Here is a 17,821-nt window from a genome sequence, read left to right on the forward strand (position 1 = left end):
TTAGTGTATATATAGCATGTATAAATACGCACACACACACATAGATATGCATGTACAGGCACTTCCTACTGTTCATCTCCAAATCTATATTTCCAACCAAAAGCCAGACTGGAATGGAGTTAATATCAGGAGCCCATACGATTTAGTAATTTAGGCTAAACGATATTCTAAGTATTCTCTAATTAAATTCAACCATTTCTTATTAAATCAATAAATTCAATTTCAGAGTAAAACATGACAGAACATGGAAATATGCAATTACAACACAAAACACAAAACAGCACATGTTGCCTAAACATAGTCTTTCTCGTATGGCAGGGCGGGGGGGGGGGGGGGGGGGAGTGTTAAGAAATTTAAAAATAAGGATAGTTAAATTTACAACTACAAAGAGCGAATTCTTCCATCATTACCATGATAATAATAAGTCCTTGATATCTTTGGAACCTAAAGCATTGCACAAAGCAAGGTGTTAACATTATTCCAACCTTGTAAATGAGAAATAAACACAGAATTTAAATGATATACCAGTGGAGTCGTAACGAAATAAAATTCCTCTTCTGTGTTCTCTTAATCTTATCTTGGACAGCTCGTAGTTTTTGTCTGGGGGCTTTTTATTCCAGGAGAGTTTTTGGTACAACTGGAAAAATTGATTCTTATTACTCGCTTGCTTTCTAGTGACTTACCTAGATAAATGCTTGATGTAAAAAATGATTCTAAACTAACTCTGCAGGTCTTTCTTTCAGAGTTCGGTCACTATAATTTCTTTTATTATAGTATTTAGAGTCAGTTCCTCTTAGAAAGGGTCAGTGCTTCAAAAGTTAACATTTAGCAAGATTATTCCCCTTCTCTTCAGAGACTACATATCTCATTGATTACTTAGTATCTGTTTCTTATTTTATTTTTAAAACAAAGCAAATAGTTTAATGTGGTAATTCCTGTAAAAGGAACGAACTTCTAATATTTTGCAATTGAATTCATGAGAGATGAGGAAAAGCCCCTGCTTTACATCAGTCCTCTATGCCTGATAGAAAATTCCCATCAATGACTCACACCCGATACTACATAAGCAATGAGCCCACATGATCACTCTGATTATCGACTTGCAGAAACCAAGGAAGCATGGGGCTTTCCAGAACATTGCTGCAGTATAAGCAGTTTTTTACAGAGGTGAGAGACAATTTCTGCCAATTCACTTGTGCCAAACCTTAGCCAGCGCAGGCACCACAGACAGGAAAGTGTGCAGCAGAAACACCCAAGGGAATAGGAGTTTCCAGTGATGAGCAACGAGCAGTGCAATATGCACACTGACCGTTAATGTGTAGGGAAGATACCTTAGCGAAAGGATGGGAGTGTAGACAGTGAATTCAGAACTGCTTCAATCCCCTGGTCGCAAACCACCAATGTGGCAGGAAATATTGTGGTTGTGTTCTCTTACAAATTTCCCACTGTAACTTTGTTCCCCTTGGAACTGGCCCTATCACTTTGGTGCTTGTGTTTTTACTCACTTTTCCTTGCAGGAGATAGAATAGAGATTCAGTGGAACAGCATTCAGGGTAGGCATGGTAGGCTCTCAAGATCTGGACGTAGAACTGGCTGAAAGTTTTATGATGAAATAGATTTTCATGGGAAAACACCAGTTCACCAAAAGAAAAAATATTGCATAAGACAGTGGTTTCACAGCGTTCTCACAGCGGCAGGCAGGGCTGTGCTGTAATGGCACTTGAAAGACTGTGGAGCATCTGTAGGCTTCACGGTAGGACAGCCCCTGGGACCTTAAGACTTTTGGGAGTTTTCACGTGCAGCTTTCCAGACCTCTGCACTCCTTCCAGCAGTGACAAAATCCCCAGGACCTCAAACCCTACTGAAGGCTTGGCTTCCCTGGCTGCTGTAGGTAGGGAGCCTAGTAGCCTTGAAAACCCTAACTCATGCCAGGGTCCTGAGGTCTCTGTCTCACGCTCATCGATTTTGGCTTCTTCATGACTCCGGGGCTCCTAACCTCCTGGCTGCCCTATTGACTTTGCATTCACAGCCAAGCCAAGAGCTGCAGCGTCTAGGCTTCCACTCTCACTTTCACTATGGACTTTGCTAAGCCAGCTGATTTGATACATTTTTTGTTTTCCACATGCAAGCATTTTGAACTCAGTTTTTCATTCCAAAATGGAATATCTGTAGTCAGCACCTTCTGCAAGTCTGCAGAGCAGAGGCAATGCAAGGGCAGCTTTACCTTCAGATGTATCTCTGCAAAGCCCCAAGTGGCGATACAGCTTCTAACGGCAAAACCAACTTGTTTGCTGATCCAAACAAAGCACTTCCTTCAATGTGAGAGAGTCTACTAGTAGAAATCTTCTTCTGGCAGAAAACACTGCACCTGTACACAGTTTTTAACTTGTACTGGTACTTTGAGGGTTGAGAATATTTTAACTGACAACTAATATTGCTATGCAAGACACATACCTTGGAAGACACATGCCTTTTTCACTGATGAGACTTGAATTAAGGGTAACCCTTACATTCTAAATCAATTTTGGGGGTAGAAAAGTCCTCAATTTGTGACATACAACACTTCAGTTACCAAACATAATGATGGCTCAGGATTCACCAGTGAGAAGCTCATATCACGCTGCTGAGTGGCCTGGCAGCTTTTTCCCTCTTCCTGGTACAAAGCTCACCAGCATCTGCAGTGGTGACTGGATCCGGGCAGCCGAGGAACGGCTGTTCCCCAGTTGTATAACTGGGAGCACAGGCTGCAGCAGGTGGTCGTCCTGGGAAAGCTGTATTCCCTAATTCTACTAGGTCCACCTGTGTCTATAGCACCACAGATGTTTTCCTTTTCCATTTGCCGGAGCCAAGGGAACAGACCGTGGGAGATAACTATATAATGATTCATTTTTAAGATTAAACCAGGCAAAATTTGTTATATCTAAATTTAAAAGCAAAACAAAAAGTGTGCTGAAAACTTCAGGAAACTACTCAACTCCAGCAGCCAATTCTAGCACAGGTTTCACAGCTGTGTGATAAGGTAGTTGTGATAACTTATCATTACCCCTCTACTGCAGATCACTTAGCAGAAACATTTAGTTTCATGTTTCCTTTTTGAGTGTTTCTATTTTGTGCCTTAAAATTGTCTAGTCAGACATCCAAAAAGTAGTACCAGAATCCAGAACAGCTTGAGGTCAAGTCAAATAGAAAATAGTTAAGGTTGGTTGCAGGCGCCAGGTCTATAATAGTTCCTCCAGTTATTTTGTGCCTATTAATTTTAAAACCATCTTTTCCTAATTTTGAGAAAACATATAATGAGAAGTTCACAGTGAGTGTGTTACCTCATACGATTTGTCTCCCACTATTTAGGTTCTGCACTTTCTCTTTTACACAGTTTCCTTACAGTTCATTTCATCAGACACATTTTCTTCCAGGGATGATGCAATACCAAAGCTGTAATGGGTGAGGTGTCATATAATCTGGAAGTTGCTTACACTGAATCTTTTTCCCCCATCAGCAAATCAGGGCCTGTGTGTGTTACCTTTTCTGATTTTGCATCACAGAATTTGGGGTTGTCTTTAAAATGAAGTTCTGAAAAGCACCAGAGAAGGGGGGAAATTCATATTTCAAGGAGTTTATATCATAGCCAATACAATACTGCTGCAGTTATGTACAAGAAATATAATTTAGATGTTAAACTTCTTCAAAAATGTTTGCTTCATCCCAGTTAACTCTAGTATCTTTCTATTTACTTTAAAACCTTTATTGACAGCAAGAGGTAATTTGGCAATTGGATACATTAGCTAGAAAGGTAAAATATGACAAAAGTCAAAAGAGAATTGTGAGCCCATGGATATATAAATATTTATAGGAATGGGCAAATTAATTTAATGTTTGACAATTATGAAAGATAAAAAACATACTGATAATTTTTCACAAGTAGTACATATTACTGTTCCTAGATAGCAACAGATTAATGACCATGAAACTCATTTTAGAGAGCAGGTTTTGCTGAATTCTTTGCAGTTCCTCTCTGAGGTTTCCCTATAATCCTCATATCCATCGAAACAGCTGAAATTTTGCACACAACCTGCCTGTTGGAAAGTGGGATTCTAAACGAAAAATGGATCTTGTTTCCTTGTAAAATCTGATAGAGGAATGTTCTCAAAGAAACATTCCCTGCCCTCTCACACTTTCCTTCTTACAGTTCTTCAGGTGTTAATATTGCATAGGAAGCTCATATGTGCATTAAAACTGTGTCCTACACGAACTCAGTTCCTTCTAGGATGGCAGCATGCTAGGTCAGGCCTGGATACCCAGCCTCATTGAATTCAGTCAGAGCTTTGCCCAGACTCAAGCTGGAACAACAACATGAGGGAAAGGACCACCTGTGGTACCTAGCAAATAATGATATGAGAACATCTTGAGGCAAATAAGATGGGCCCGGCTAGATTAGCTTCATGGCCAGAGTCTCCAACACGGATTCCACTACCAGCATTAGTGGTAGCAAGCAGCAGACAAGCCGCAGAGCAGGGGAAGAGAAGCAGGGCAGGTGGACAGGGAACTGCATGTCCCCAGTGTTACCCTCATTTCCACCTGGCAGAGGTTAACTGCGTCTTACACCATGAGATTGAATATCATATTTTTTTCTGATAATTATATTCATGCTACTAATGTATTTTTTTTTCCTAATTCTTGCTATAATCCTTTGTGATGTCTCTGCCAGCCAGTGTTTACTTATATATTTTGGAAAAAAACATTTCCTTTTGATTTACTGTCTTTTAATTGCAATGAAGATCTCTATAGCTTTGTTGTGCTGGGCTGGGAGACAAAAGGTTTCAGTCCTACCTTCCCCCATGCTCATCTGGAACTGGGTGTAGTCCAGCTTGCAGCTAAGAGCCTGGACGACAGTCTGCAGGCACTTCCATCTAGCCTCTCTCTTCATCCCAGAGGACCAGGAACCACTTGCACACACAGCAAACACAGCTGAGCGCCTCCTGCTGAGCCTGTAGCACCCCAACACAGCCCACCAAGCTGTTCCTACCACCAGTGTGTTAGTGCAAGGAGCAGTGGCTGCTACTAGGTGGGAAGGGAGAGAAGACGAAGGAAACACTGATCTAAGCCAAAGGCAGAACTTACTCCATACCATATAGTGTACAGTATGGGCTCTATGTTTCGATACAATATCAGGACAGACCATGCAGTATTTAGTTCATCTGTACTCATGCAAAATTCCCCATATTCTCACAAGGACGTTGTTAGAGACACCACTGACCAAATAAAAATAATGGACATTTGTGAGACACACTCCTTGTGCAGTAAAAATGTCAGGCTCCCTGTGCATGATCAGAATAGATCAATATAGCAAATACTATCTCCTAAATTGCCATCACTGTTTACATCTGAATCTGACATACCCTCAGAAATACACTGTGTTATAATAACCATCCTTTTAATGTCAATGATTTCCCAGTCTGATGTAAGATATTATGCTGACACACACATCTATTTTCCCGTTAGGTACTAGGCAGAGCGCTTTGTAAAGCAGCAGGCTGCAGCAGTGAGAGTAGTCAATAATTCTCTTGGCCTACCAGAGTCTATTAATTTAAAATTTCTGTCATATAACCAATTTCTTGGCACTTATGTTGACTTTCAATAAGTCTTTTCAACTAACTTAGAGGATCCTTTAGATTTGAAAGATGCTATGAAATTCCTGATGAGTACACATTGCCATTTTGTATCTATCAAGCAAAATTGTTATAGATGGTTACCCACAAAATAATACGCTCTTTCAAAAACAGCAATTTACTGACTGCTTTGCTACCAATTCCTTAACTTATCCCACTAGAGTAGGTCATTTTGCATTAGTCTTTGACGTGCCTAGCACTGCTTTGGCATTATTCTTCCTTATTCTCTATTTATGGAAATAAAAATACATTATCTGCAATTTTCTTAAATGCTAAGAATCTGATATAATGCTGTTGCACTGAATCTAGTAAAAGGAAGAGACTTTTTATCAAAGGAACATAAGGGACTGCCTTGAGTCTTAACTATATCACTATTACAATATTACACACCCGACTGAGATGAATGTGACCTTGGGTACCCGTTTCCTTTGTCTCCTTTGGTGAAGGCCAGCCTACAACCTTATTTGAATTCACTGTACCTCCTAGTGTACTTAGTAGTAAGCTTGTAGCTAAGAGCTCTACTGAAGAGAGGTTTATGTTACTGGTACCTCTTATCACTAGGACAAGAAAAGAGTGACTAATAACTCTTTGCTAAACTCCAGAGTCCAAGAGAGGACGTGGCTGAACGAGTTGTGTGATTAGTTACGGAAAGTTATGGCAAGACCACCCGTCTTCAGAGCTGTTGCCTGAATCCCAGCAGCAGATGCCTGAATGTACATGCAGCTCCTTCGCCGGCAAGGGTGGGCCTCAGAAAACTACAGCTATGTGCAGTAAGGTATTTTAAATCAGTTGTTACCGTGAAGTAGCTTTGTGCATGCTCAAGACAGAGACAAAAAGAAGTAAAATTCTTGCCTGCAAACAGGCAGACATAGAAAACTGCAGAAGCGTTCCTTGAAAACTTTCTTTTCCTCCTGCAGAATGCGCCTGAAGTGGGCTAACAGCAGGCGTAGAAAGGGTTACTGCTTTCCCAGCTGTTCACACAAAAGGACACTTTGCACCTGTTTGCAGCGAATGAAAGTTTCCTTTGTGCAAAGGCCAGTTCACCAGCCGCAGTGTCTGAACCAGGCAGCGCCTGGGCCAGGCTGGCTGCAGCCAGCGCCAGGTGGTGGAAGCGCCAGCCTGAAGGACAGGTCTCAGGGAACGGAGCTGCACTAGCTCTGCCATGTAAACATACCCCCACCTGAGGGCTGATATCACTGCGAACGCAAACCGCAGGGACGGTCAGCTAAGCGTAAGCAAAAGAATGTGTACTTTTTACTTTAATCCCAGTTCTATTTAATTTACTATGTTTGCTCAAGGCTGGCATAATCAGTTACCGGTGAGCTATTATTCAGAAAAATCTGCACTGTACTGCGCCTGCATGGTCATAAAACAATGTACTTAATATTTCCTTCGATATTCTGTTAGATCTACATCTCCTAAATTATGATTTATCTCAGACATTGCTATTAGATTTGTGCCAGGCTCTCAGCTGAGGTAAACGAGAGTAGGTCTGCTCAAACTCGGTGGAGCTACAGAAGTTCACGCCAGCAAAGCGTCTAGCCTGTCTCAGAAAAGTCAGATCTCAGGTGACAGAGTCGCAACGAACTCATGAAATATGGTCAGGGCTGATAAAAAGCAAGGAGCTAGGGAAAAGAAGAGGAAGAGGAAGAAGAGGAGGAGGAGGAGGAAGAGAAAAAAAGAAAGGAAAGGATGGGAAGGGAAAGGAAGGGAAGGGGAAGCAAGAGAAGGGAAGGGAAGGGGAAGGGGAAGGAAGAGGAAGAGGGAGAGGGAGAGGAGAACTGAAACCAGAATCCCATAACTAAGATAGCAGCTTCTGCTTTTCTCACTTGTACTAGTGACCCAGCAGTTTAAATGCTTCTCTTCTTCAGCACAGGGCTTACAAACAGGCCACATAGGCCATCAGTCTGGGCTGATGCAGCAGCAGCAGTGAGATCAGCCCAGATTTCCTCTACATCTTCACTCATCTGACCTTCAGAATATATTGTGTGTGTGTCCCATTTCCCCCTACCCCTTTTAATCCTAGGTTTTTTTACTTTGGAGCTTATAATAAATCAATAGACAGTAAAAGAAAATCCCTGTGGGAGCAGCAATTGTGGTCCTATTATAAAAGCTTAAATTCCCCACCTGCCACTTGACCAGTAAAAAGCTTGGATTCACCACTCCATTCCAGATTATGTAAAACTATTCAAATCCTGAGTGACACTATTTATGAAGACAGCTGTTGGGCTCTCCAACTGGGGCGGCAGAGGCAAACCCTGGGGAGTCCAGTAGGAGTTGTCCTGCTATTCACCCTCTCAGAAATGCTTACAATGCCTTTTTTTTTTTTTTTTTTTTGCAACCCAGGTGGAGGGAAATGAATAATTTGTCAGGAAAATGAAACCAACGGTTCTCAAAAATGACCATTAAAAATAGAGAGTAATTTAGAGATTGTTATCATCATGCTTACTTCCCATTCCTTCCCCCTTCCTCCTCCCCACCATTTCTAGGTTTATTTGTTCATCACAAACAGGGGCAGAAGGTGGGGGGAGGAGATGCTGTGTGACTTTTTCATTTGTCAACACTGTTCAGCTTAGTACGTTTCTGGGAAGAAGATTAAACGGAAAAGATGCTATCATGTTTTCAGTCAATCAAATGTTTAACCACTCCCTTTATGTCACCGCAGCTGTACCACTGTCAAGTATTGCCGCTCTTGGTGGTACTTCAAACTACTGTTTATTGGCAAGCAGAGGTAAATTGGCAATTTTTTACTAAATTGGCAATTTAGTAAAATGAAGCCATTTCCTGAGACAGTGGTCACTGCGCTATAGCAGCTATTGGGAGAGTTGGAACAAGAATTCCACTTAGTTAATGTAATATTTGATAGTCCTCATATCAAACAGCAAACCCCCCTATTGACTTCCCTGGGTGTTCGCTGGGTTCTGAATGCCTATCTGGCCATTATAGGAGTAGTTTGAGAATCTGATCTGTTTACACCACATTTTTTTAAAGACAGGAGAAAACCTGATTCTGCTTCCATGGAAGTCAGTAAGGAGTGTTTTTCCCGGGAAGTGGATGCGGCCAGTGAAGCTTTACTGAATGTGCAACGTTCATTTGACCTACATGACATCTGAGATCTAATAATATGGTGTATCAGCATCTGATAAAACCTCCAAGATGCATAACAAAAACATACTTAACAGACCTATTGCATTATGACCTTAATCTTTTGAACCTTGTCTTTAGTTCTGACCAGAGGCTTATTTCTTATCTTTTTCTGCATTTGTACCGTTACATCATTGATGTGCAGACCCTGGCCTTTAATTTGTTTGATTTGGCAACGCAACGATGCAGCAAAACTGTACCAACAGGTCAGTTAGAGGTTTCTGTGCTCAGGCAGTGGTCCAGGTGCAGTCAGGTCAGATTCTGCCCACTTCCTCAAGGCACCATCCAGGCTGACGGGCAGTGCAGGACATGGCCATAGCCCTTTGCACTCTTGTTGCCCTGAAACCAGGAAACAGGCTTGCCTCACCTGATGTCAGGCATCAGAAGGGTAGTGTCTAACTGAAGCTGGTCATCTAGACTTCCTCAACAGTCATGGAGGAGAGACATGTACCTCCAGAGAATGACGTCTAAAAGAGGTTGGGTGAGGTGACTCTGGGGCTGCCCTCTCTTCCTGGGCTACAGGAGCCTGGCTGAGCCCAGATGCCTTGTCAGAGTAGGTCAAGTGAGTCTAGACGTAGGGAGGTCATCACACCTGTAATGTTCATGCCCTGATTTCAGTCTGCCACAGAGATGAAAAGATGGAGTTGTTTTCCCTAGTGTCCTTTTTTCTGTACAAGTCAGTATCCAAAACAGAACACGGTGCAGATATTTGACATTCAACTTTTTGTTGTTCTTGTTTTGTGCAGAATGCCATCCCTTCCTCCCCTTCTGAACAGATGCAGCTGCAAATCCCTCCATCAGAAAGTAACACTTCTGAATGAAACTCTTATAGGTGAGAAGATAAAAAAAATAAAAGCAATGGCAAAAAGAATTGTTGAACTAAGCCTTTCCTTTAGTGAGATAATTTATGTATTAAATTTTTAGCATCAGGATTCTGCTCATAGTATTACCATTCACTTAACTATGAATACTCCTGCTTGACTGGTTATTGTCTGTGAATTTTGAGGCCATGGATGAGCAAGTAGAACAGATGTGCCCCCTAAAATGAACTGGATGCTCCTGATCTAGAGAGACTACCAGGAGTGAGCAGCATTCAGTACCAGCTAAGGAAATGAGAATGGAAGATACTCAACCCTTCACAGAGCAAGTTCTTATATAATCTGTTGCTATATTGTCTTTATGGTTAATTGTTTGACCACGTAAACAGTCCATAGATGCATATTTTATTTATAAATATTTATGTACATGGAAAAAAAATAGCAATTAGACAATTTTTAGCATTCCCTGAACCCCCTTGTTAGAACATACACATTCATTTCTTTGTTTTTCTTGTTTTTGCCAGATATTAAAAAGCTTCCCACAGGAAGTGGCCAGCAGCTCCAGCTCCGCCTCATTAATGGCCCCCACTTTGGGTTCTAACAAGGTCAGGACAAGGACAGGGAAAAAGCTGAAGTCTAATTTGAGAAAGGAATCTTTGGATGGGTAATTTCCATGCTGGAGTTCAAACCATGGAGTTTTTCTCTCACTAGGAGAGACTCAGCAGCCATCTCCCACTGGTGCTGCTGACTGGCATGTTCTGGATAAATGTTGGAGCGGTTCTGCCAGGCAGGCCAGGGACACCGAGGCCCTTCCCCTTCAGCCACATCAAGAGACTGTTGTAGGCACCTGTGATCGTGCTTAACTCACTTATTAACCCAGTAGATATGTTAAAAGGAATGAACTTGGCAGTTTAAGGTCAGTCCCCCATGATAACATTATCAGAAGAGCCATTTTTCTCCAGTGGGAGCAAGCACAGGACTCCCTCAGGCTCATTCTTTCCATAGTTCTTGCCAGAACCAGTTAGGAAAAAAAATACCAAAACTTTAGGTGTCAGGGTTCTTGCTACCATTATATATTGACAATGATTTGCAGGATTTTGTGATATATCTAGTTGTCTGGCACTAGCAAGTAGCAATAGCTTTAACCAGAGGAGCCTCAGAAAAATCCCAAAGCATGTGTGCAGTGTTTCTGTTTCATTCTGCAACAACATTCAGATCTGGCTTTACCAGTGCAGGAACACAGGCACCAAGGCAGCCCAGAACATGAAGCTGCACAGTCGTCTTTATCAATTCCCTCATTCTTTCCTTTTGAACTACTCCAGACTTGGCACACGCCGAGTTCAGAAAGAGTTCAGGCTCCCTGAAATCTTTGGTTTCCATTTCACAGGGATCATTGCAGGTTCACAGAGGGGATAAAAGAAGATACCTAATGTCTGTGCCAGCCTGGCATTCGCCCCCAGGGTAACTCAGCCTCCCAGCTGTGCTCCTCACACAGCTAGATCCATCTGCAGGGAGAAAGCCTTGGCACATTAAAGGGACACTGTCCAATTGGTAGGCCAGTTATGTTATCTGTCCTCTCTTGTCTACATTTGTTTGCAAAATCCACATTGTCTTTTGAATATAGAAGTGTTTTATTTCCAGGCACAGCTTGGAGTCAATACTAGGACAGTATCAATGTTAGAATCAGTAATAGTCCTAATCCAGTGAATACACAAGGGAAAAGCAAAACAAAGTACCCATGCACAAAAAGAAGGAGAGGGTAAAGACCTTTTAGGAAAGGAAGAACTTTGCCTTGGCCTTGTAGAACGTAATCAGAAATGACTGCGAGAAAATCAGTTTTTTGGAAGTTAGGGAAATGATATATCGCGTACTTTTTCAAATAGGCTGTAGATCCCATGTCCAAAACAAGGCATAATATATTGTTTTAGCTCATTGATGTATCTGGTTTCTTTTAAACAATGTATCATATGCAGACATCATCCATTACAATATAATACATACTAAAGGGAAAGAGAAGAAAATTTTACATCCCTAGTAGTGGGAATGTTTGTGATAGGATGGAGGATGAGAGAATTATCATTGAACAGTGTGTTTCTGACAAAATATGCAACACTTTTGCCTTCTCTTGACTCTTACTGAGACATTTGTTTCAAAAAGAAGCTGGTGGTAGCAAACGTAATGATGCTGCAACTGAATTAACAAACTATTTTCATTTACTGCTTTAAAATATGTTGCATCAATTTAATGTTATCCCTTCTTTTTAGTAGAGTAAGAGGTTGCTCTTTATCGCAGTGGTGTAACTAGCAGAGTGCACCCTTCTCTTTGCTCAGAGAGCAGGTTCCAGCATAGGGAGCACAGACCATGCCCGAAGACCTGTTTGTGGCAGGGTCTGGGTGAAGTTCATGAGACAGAGGGTACCGCTTGTGCAGCTGAGCTTGCAGGTGCTCCTAGCCATACTTCGCGTGCTGGCAGGGCGAAGGTTTGCCCTTGGCCAGGTGCAGGCAGTGCTACAGGTGAGCAGCCCACAGTTTTCATGAGCTTTCTTTGCTCCTTCTTGTTCACTGTCACCAGCAAGCCGCCTTGACATTCCTTCCTCCCATGTCCTCCCCGCAAATCAAACAGGTCTTGTAAGGACATTCCAGTAGTAGGTTTGCAAAACTGTAAGCCTCCTAAGGCAGAGCCAGTGTAATCTGATTTACCTGCACAGCACCTAGCAGAATGAGGCCCTAAGCCTGATTTACAGCCTGTAGGCACCACAGTAATATCACTTGTTTAATACAAATGACAATGAGAGGAAGGGACATGCTATTCACAATACTGACTTCTTCCCAACCACAGATGCTTGGCAGGACTTCAGATCTGCATTTGGGGAGTGTGTAAGCTTTGCTGAAATGGCCATTCTTTGTACAAATATGCCCCTGAGCTATAGTAAAAAGAAACAGATGCAGATTAACACTCACTTGAGTCATATACCCAGTGCACTATACATGTAACTTAATGCATGTGAATAGTCCTACTGACCTTACATCTGCTGCAGAAGCACAGCCTAATTGTAGGCACTGTTGTCTTTTACAGTGTGAGCTCTCCCCAAGCGCAAGGAGTTTGAAGGCAAAGGGAACAGCACTCACCTAGGAACTGGGGGGCACCAGAGAAGAGCAAAGTGGGATGAATCCACCTTCACTTTGCCTAACAAGCTCTTAAGATTTTAGACATCTTGTCAACGCTTGCCATCTTAGCTCCCTCTGGTCTTCGTGGGGGGAAACAGAGGGGGTGGTCTGATTCATCCCATCTTCAGACCAGTGCCTAGGGTGCCTGTGATGAATCACACTGCTCAAGGTGGCTGGAGCAGAGAGGGAGCCTGGAGAGTTGCTTATACTGGCCTCCCAATTTTCAGATGACTAACATGGGATGAAATAAATCTCACTTTGACAGCTGAGTTATCCTGCATGTCAAATGTAAAGTGAGAGATGAGTAAGCAAACCCCCAGCTGTCTGGGGCTGCCAGATCTCACTCACAGTGGAAAAGGTAGTTGTGACATGTAGGTGAGCAGACCACCTACAGTAGATGCCTCACTTCAGCACTCTGCTTCCTTCCCTTCAGCACTCTGCTTCCTTCCCTCTGCTGACAGCACAAGGAGGCAGCATCTGGCAACCCCAGATAAGAGGTGGTTCAAAGCACTTCTCGTTGTCTTGATCTGAGACGCCCTCACAGGTGTGACAGCTAAATTACAGACCTAGATGAGATGACCAAGAGTCTCCAGCTGTTCTTATGAGAGTTATGGATTACTATGACACTACGCATTTTGGAGAAGGGATTCACAAACCCATAGAAGATCAGCCAAAGGAACTGACAGAATGGAGTCTATAAATCTATTTAAGCCCCAAATTGATCAAATTTTATTATGAAATTCTGTAAATATACTCTTTCTAAAAAAAAAAAAAAACATTGCCGTAGGTGAAGAGTGTGTGTTTATATGTATGCATACAGCTTTCTGTAGGAAGTCCTAGAACTCTGCTGCTTCCTCCTGTTTTTGAGCTCTCCTCTTGTGTCCTGTGATCAGGTATTTTTGACCAGCGTGAGTTCACACCACCATTCAGCTGCATCCTCTTGGCATATAGAGCAATGGAGAGTAAATGACCTTCCACACTACATCCACTGCTCCTCTCAAAGAATCCATTATGTGGCTCAGTCAAAGAGCACAAGCCTGGTTCTGTTTGAGTCAGCATGACTCTCACAGTATAAACACTGCAAAAACCTCTCCATGTAACCAGCCTCATTTTCTATTAGTCAGGAAAGGTCAAGGCAAAATTGGAGTCAGGATAAAATTGGTCAGTGTTTGGAATCAGTCCCACTTGAGCTTGATTTCCTGTTTCTCCAAAGAAAACACACTGCCTTCCATTATCTGGATACAAAGTTTAGTGAATGTTGCTATACATGCCACACACACGCATTTGACATACAGTTATTCCTTGAGCACCTACAGAAATTATCCGTGTGAGTAAGGAGACTCTTAAATGCACTTGTTTGGCAGCTGCTAAGAAGAACCACAAGAAATGTGAAGGTCAAAGTTTATATTCTTTCCATCTCTATTTATACTATAATGTTTGTTTATTCTGAGAATTTCATGCAGAGCCCGAACAGTAGCCTCAGGGAAGAACTGATACCCAGAAGGCATTCACACTTATCCCCTCTAAAGTCGACAAGCCCTTCTAGAAATATACCCAGGCCAACAAAACAAAATCAAACTGGTGACTTACAGCTTAGCACCTAGACCACTGTTATGAATTTAAGCAGTATCCAAGCAGTCTGAATTTCAGACTGGAAGAACACACACAAAGCTTTCTTGATGATTAGTTGTTTCACTAACCAGGCTAGAAAGTTAAAGTATAGTGCACCTACCTTCATCTGAATTAAAATAATCAAAATATCAGTCTCCAGAGAGAGTAATTACATGCATTATTGACAGTTTGCCAGCTCTTTCTTTTTGATGATATTTGTCAAAGTCAGAAAGTTGACCTCCCTATTACCTCCAGCTGGGACCCATCCTTCTAGCTTGAGGCAAATCCTAAGGGAAAAATAAAGAAATACCATAAGACAGACAATAAAAAAAAATACCAACTTCATGGATTTGAGGCTCCAGCAGGGAAGACAAAGCATTTCATATTAGTGTTCCAGCCTTTTCTGTAAGTAGCCCATCAGCAGGCACCCCGTAGTATCACAGAACAGGTATCTTCTTCAGTAGCATTAACTGGTAATGGTGATTTTTTTGTTCTGCATTCTTCCAATCCTAATACTCTCCAGCAGCTTTCTGGCTCCCTGCCCCGTATGCCTAACATGCAACACTTTCTGAAAGATTTGGGAGAGGAGGATTCAGTTCACAGAACTTTATTTGCCTTTCTTTGTCTTTGCCTTCCCAAAGCAGCTCACTGACTTCACTCTGTTGGACTATTTCTGGAGTGGAACAAATAATGTCTGCTCGCCAAGCCTAGATAGGACCTTCTTAATTTTCTTCTGAAAATAAATTCTTTAATACATATTAAAACAGAGATTTCCATAATGGTAACCCACCTTTCTCTGGCTGAAGTGAAGGGTCCTCATGGCTCACGTTTCCAGTGATGGTGAAGGTGTTTAACATTTCAGAAACGCAATGCCTTATAGGTTCCTTGAGTTCAGCCATGGACCTCTTCATCACTGCTTCGTAAGAGGCATTCTGTTCCTCTTCACAGAGACACACATGATGCAGACACCGAGAGGACTTAAAACTAATACCTTTTCTTCTAAAATACACCTTTGGCTCTCCGTGACTCACAAACAGGCCTAATCTTTCATCTTCAACTGCCTTAACTCCCCACCCCCATCCTTTGATTTCATATCTCCAGTTACGCATATGAGAACTCCTGATTTCTCCCCCGCAGCACCCCCTGGGTGGATGCCATCACGACTGATGTCTTCTAATGTTGGCCACCATACACTTTCTATTCCACGTTGCCAGCCTCCTAAAGCTGTTCATCCTATGTTCTCACCAGAAATTACCCTGTCACATCTCAGACACTGTAAAGAGCCTTGGAATATGCAGCAAGACAGACGCAATTTGTGGCACAACTCATTTCTGCACATGAATGAGGAGAGCTACCTCAACGTGCCACTACCTGTAGATGAGCTGTTACTCCAGGGCAACTGGGAGGATATAACTTGGTGGAGAGAGAGCTAAAAAGTTCAGAAGCCAGGGTCCCCATCCCTAAAGGCAGGTTAGTGCCTGTCCAGAGTGATGCCATCCCAGGTCTTGCCTCCCTGCCTGTGCTGTTCTGGCTATTCTGCCTTTCTGCAATGTGCCACAGCCACCTCACAGTTTGTCCCACTCCGAAGAGGGGAAGGACAGACCGCATGACAACAGCCATGAGGGACAGAGGGAGAGACACGTTTGAAAAGTTTCCCTCCTCCCTTGCTCAACCTTAATCTCCAGTGTACTGAGTCATAGACTGAATGCAAGAACAAGCTCTGGGACTTCCTGGCAGAACTGCTGCCTCAGCTCCTCTATCACACCCACTTGCAACATCAAGCACAGACTGATTGCGTTCAGCAAGGGATAAAGAGATCATGCAATGGACAAGCAGCAAGCAGAGGGAGGCCAGCAAAAGTCTTACAACTGCTTAATTTGCTCTGGGCATGGCAAATACAATGACAAAGGTCATGTTGCTCCCACAATGATTTAATATGGATGTGACTGATGCTGCCTAGACAGCCAGTAGTGATGATCCATTCCTCCTCTTTACTGGCAATACTTCGTAGTTCTGTGTCAGGACCTCAGGACAACTAGTGCTGATCTCTGTGTTGACAGCATGGAGGCTTTGGGCTCTTTGAATAGTGCTCTGGGGTATGGGAACAAGGAAGCAAAGGATGGTCATTGTGGCCTTTTTCTACTGACCTGGAATCACTTTGTCACCCACTAATTATAAGATTAACAGAGACTAATCTATAGGCAGATGCCTGTCATTGCCCACTTGCTGGAAGACCCTTTTCATTGCTGACAGACGTGACTCAATGCTAGGAAGTGTTACTGCCCAGCCAATCCAGCAGAGACACACCTCCACCAGCCCAAAATGCACACCACCACCAGGAAACCTCAGGTCAGAAAGGCTGTTCCAGACCTTGCAAATAACAGTTCAGAGCACCACTGTGACTTTGACTTACAAGGCTTTAGTTTGAAAAAAAAAATAGACTGAGCTAAATAAAGAGCGCCCACAGTGAATGCAGCAGAAGTTATAGGAATGTCCCTGTTTGCCCTTCAGAAGTTTCAGACACAAGCGTTATTTCTTCTGAGCCTGGGCAGAACAGGACCATTATTTGCATCATCACCATGAAATAGCAAAGAGACCCAAGGAGAACACAGCTGAAAGAGGAGAGGGAAAGGGGAAATGACATATAACGGTACAATGGTTCAAAATCTCCATAAAGGCTATCCACCAGAGCTTGAAATGAATCATAAAACAAAGATAAGACTTTGAAGTGGTAAATACGATCTAAAAAAGTAGTAGATTTTTAAAACACAGGACTATGATGTAGAAAGAGTGAATGTAAAAGGACAGCTCAATGCCATGTACAGCATGTAACATGGCTCATTTCTCTGTTTCATTGATCTGCTTCCTCATAGCTAAAACTCTGGAAACCCATGTTAAGGCAAATAGTTCCACCTCCAGGAGAATAATTCCCTTGCTTCTCTGCAAGAGTTCATTACTCAAGAAGTGAGGAAAAAACAAATAAACAAAGAAAAACCCTCTGAGCAATGGTCTGAGCAATGGAATGCTACTCATAAGAAGAGATATACCATTTTCAGAAATGAGGAGGAGGTAGGATAAAACAAATAATTCTCTACATTTTATAAGGTTTTTTTGAGAACATATTTTAGAGCTCTCTAACAAAAACTCATATGCACACATCCACCTCTGTTTATCCAGAGATAAAATCTGAGAGAGAAACCAAATTCCAGTGTAAGATATGAAACTGGGACCAATATAAGTCAGGATTTTGGCTGAAATATAAATCAGGGGCAAATTTACAAAGCCAAGGAGTAGAAGGTTTCCCCATGCCCTAGCAAAATACTTAAACTCCATGCTCTTCTCTGCTGGAGAGGACTCGAACACATATTTTTTTGCCTGTTTGGATTAGTGCCCTAAGAATCAAGCCTTCAGGTAT

At 42.3% G+C, this 17,821-nt stretch overlaps 2 long non-coding RNA genes across 2 annotated transcripts in view; one reads left to right on the forward strand and one right to left on the reverse strand.

Annotated features, from left to right (window-relative positions):
• The first annotated feature begins 6,186 nt into the window (after nt 1-6,186).
• Nucleotides 6,187-17,821, forward strand: part of LOC138066688 (uncharacterized) — a 33,809-nt gene continuing 22,174 nt past the window's right edge. The window contains exons 1-2 of the long non-coding RNA XR_011140061.1: nt 6,187-6,441; nt 9,557-9,642. This is a non-coding gene — a long non-coding RNA (uncharacterized lncRNA). The remainder of the gene's footprint in view (nt 6,442-9,556; nt 9,643-17,821) is intronic.
• LOC138066684 (uncharacterized) lies at nt 10,063-16,011 on the reverse strand. Its single transcript, XR_011140055.1, has 3 exons — nt 15,197-16,011; nt 13,188-14,693; nt 10,063-12,551 (listed from the first exon to the last, which is right to left on the reverse strand). It is a non-coding gene; the product is annotated as an uncharacterized lncRNA (long non-coding RNA).

This window comes from Struthio camelus, chromosome 1 (genome assembly GCF_040807025.1).
Source record: "Struthio camelus isolate bStrCam1 chromosome 1, bStrCam1.hap1, whole genome shotgun sequence".
NCBI classification, from domain to species: Eukaryota; Metazoa; Chordata; class Aves; order Struthioniformes; family Struthionidae; genus Struthio; species Struthio camelus.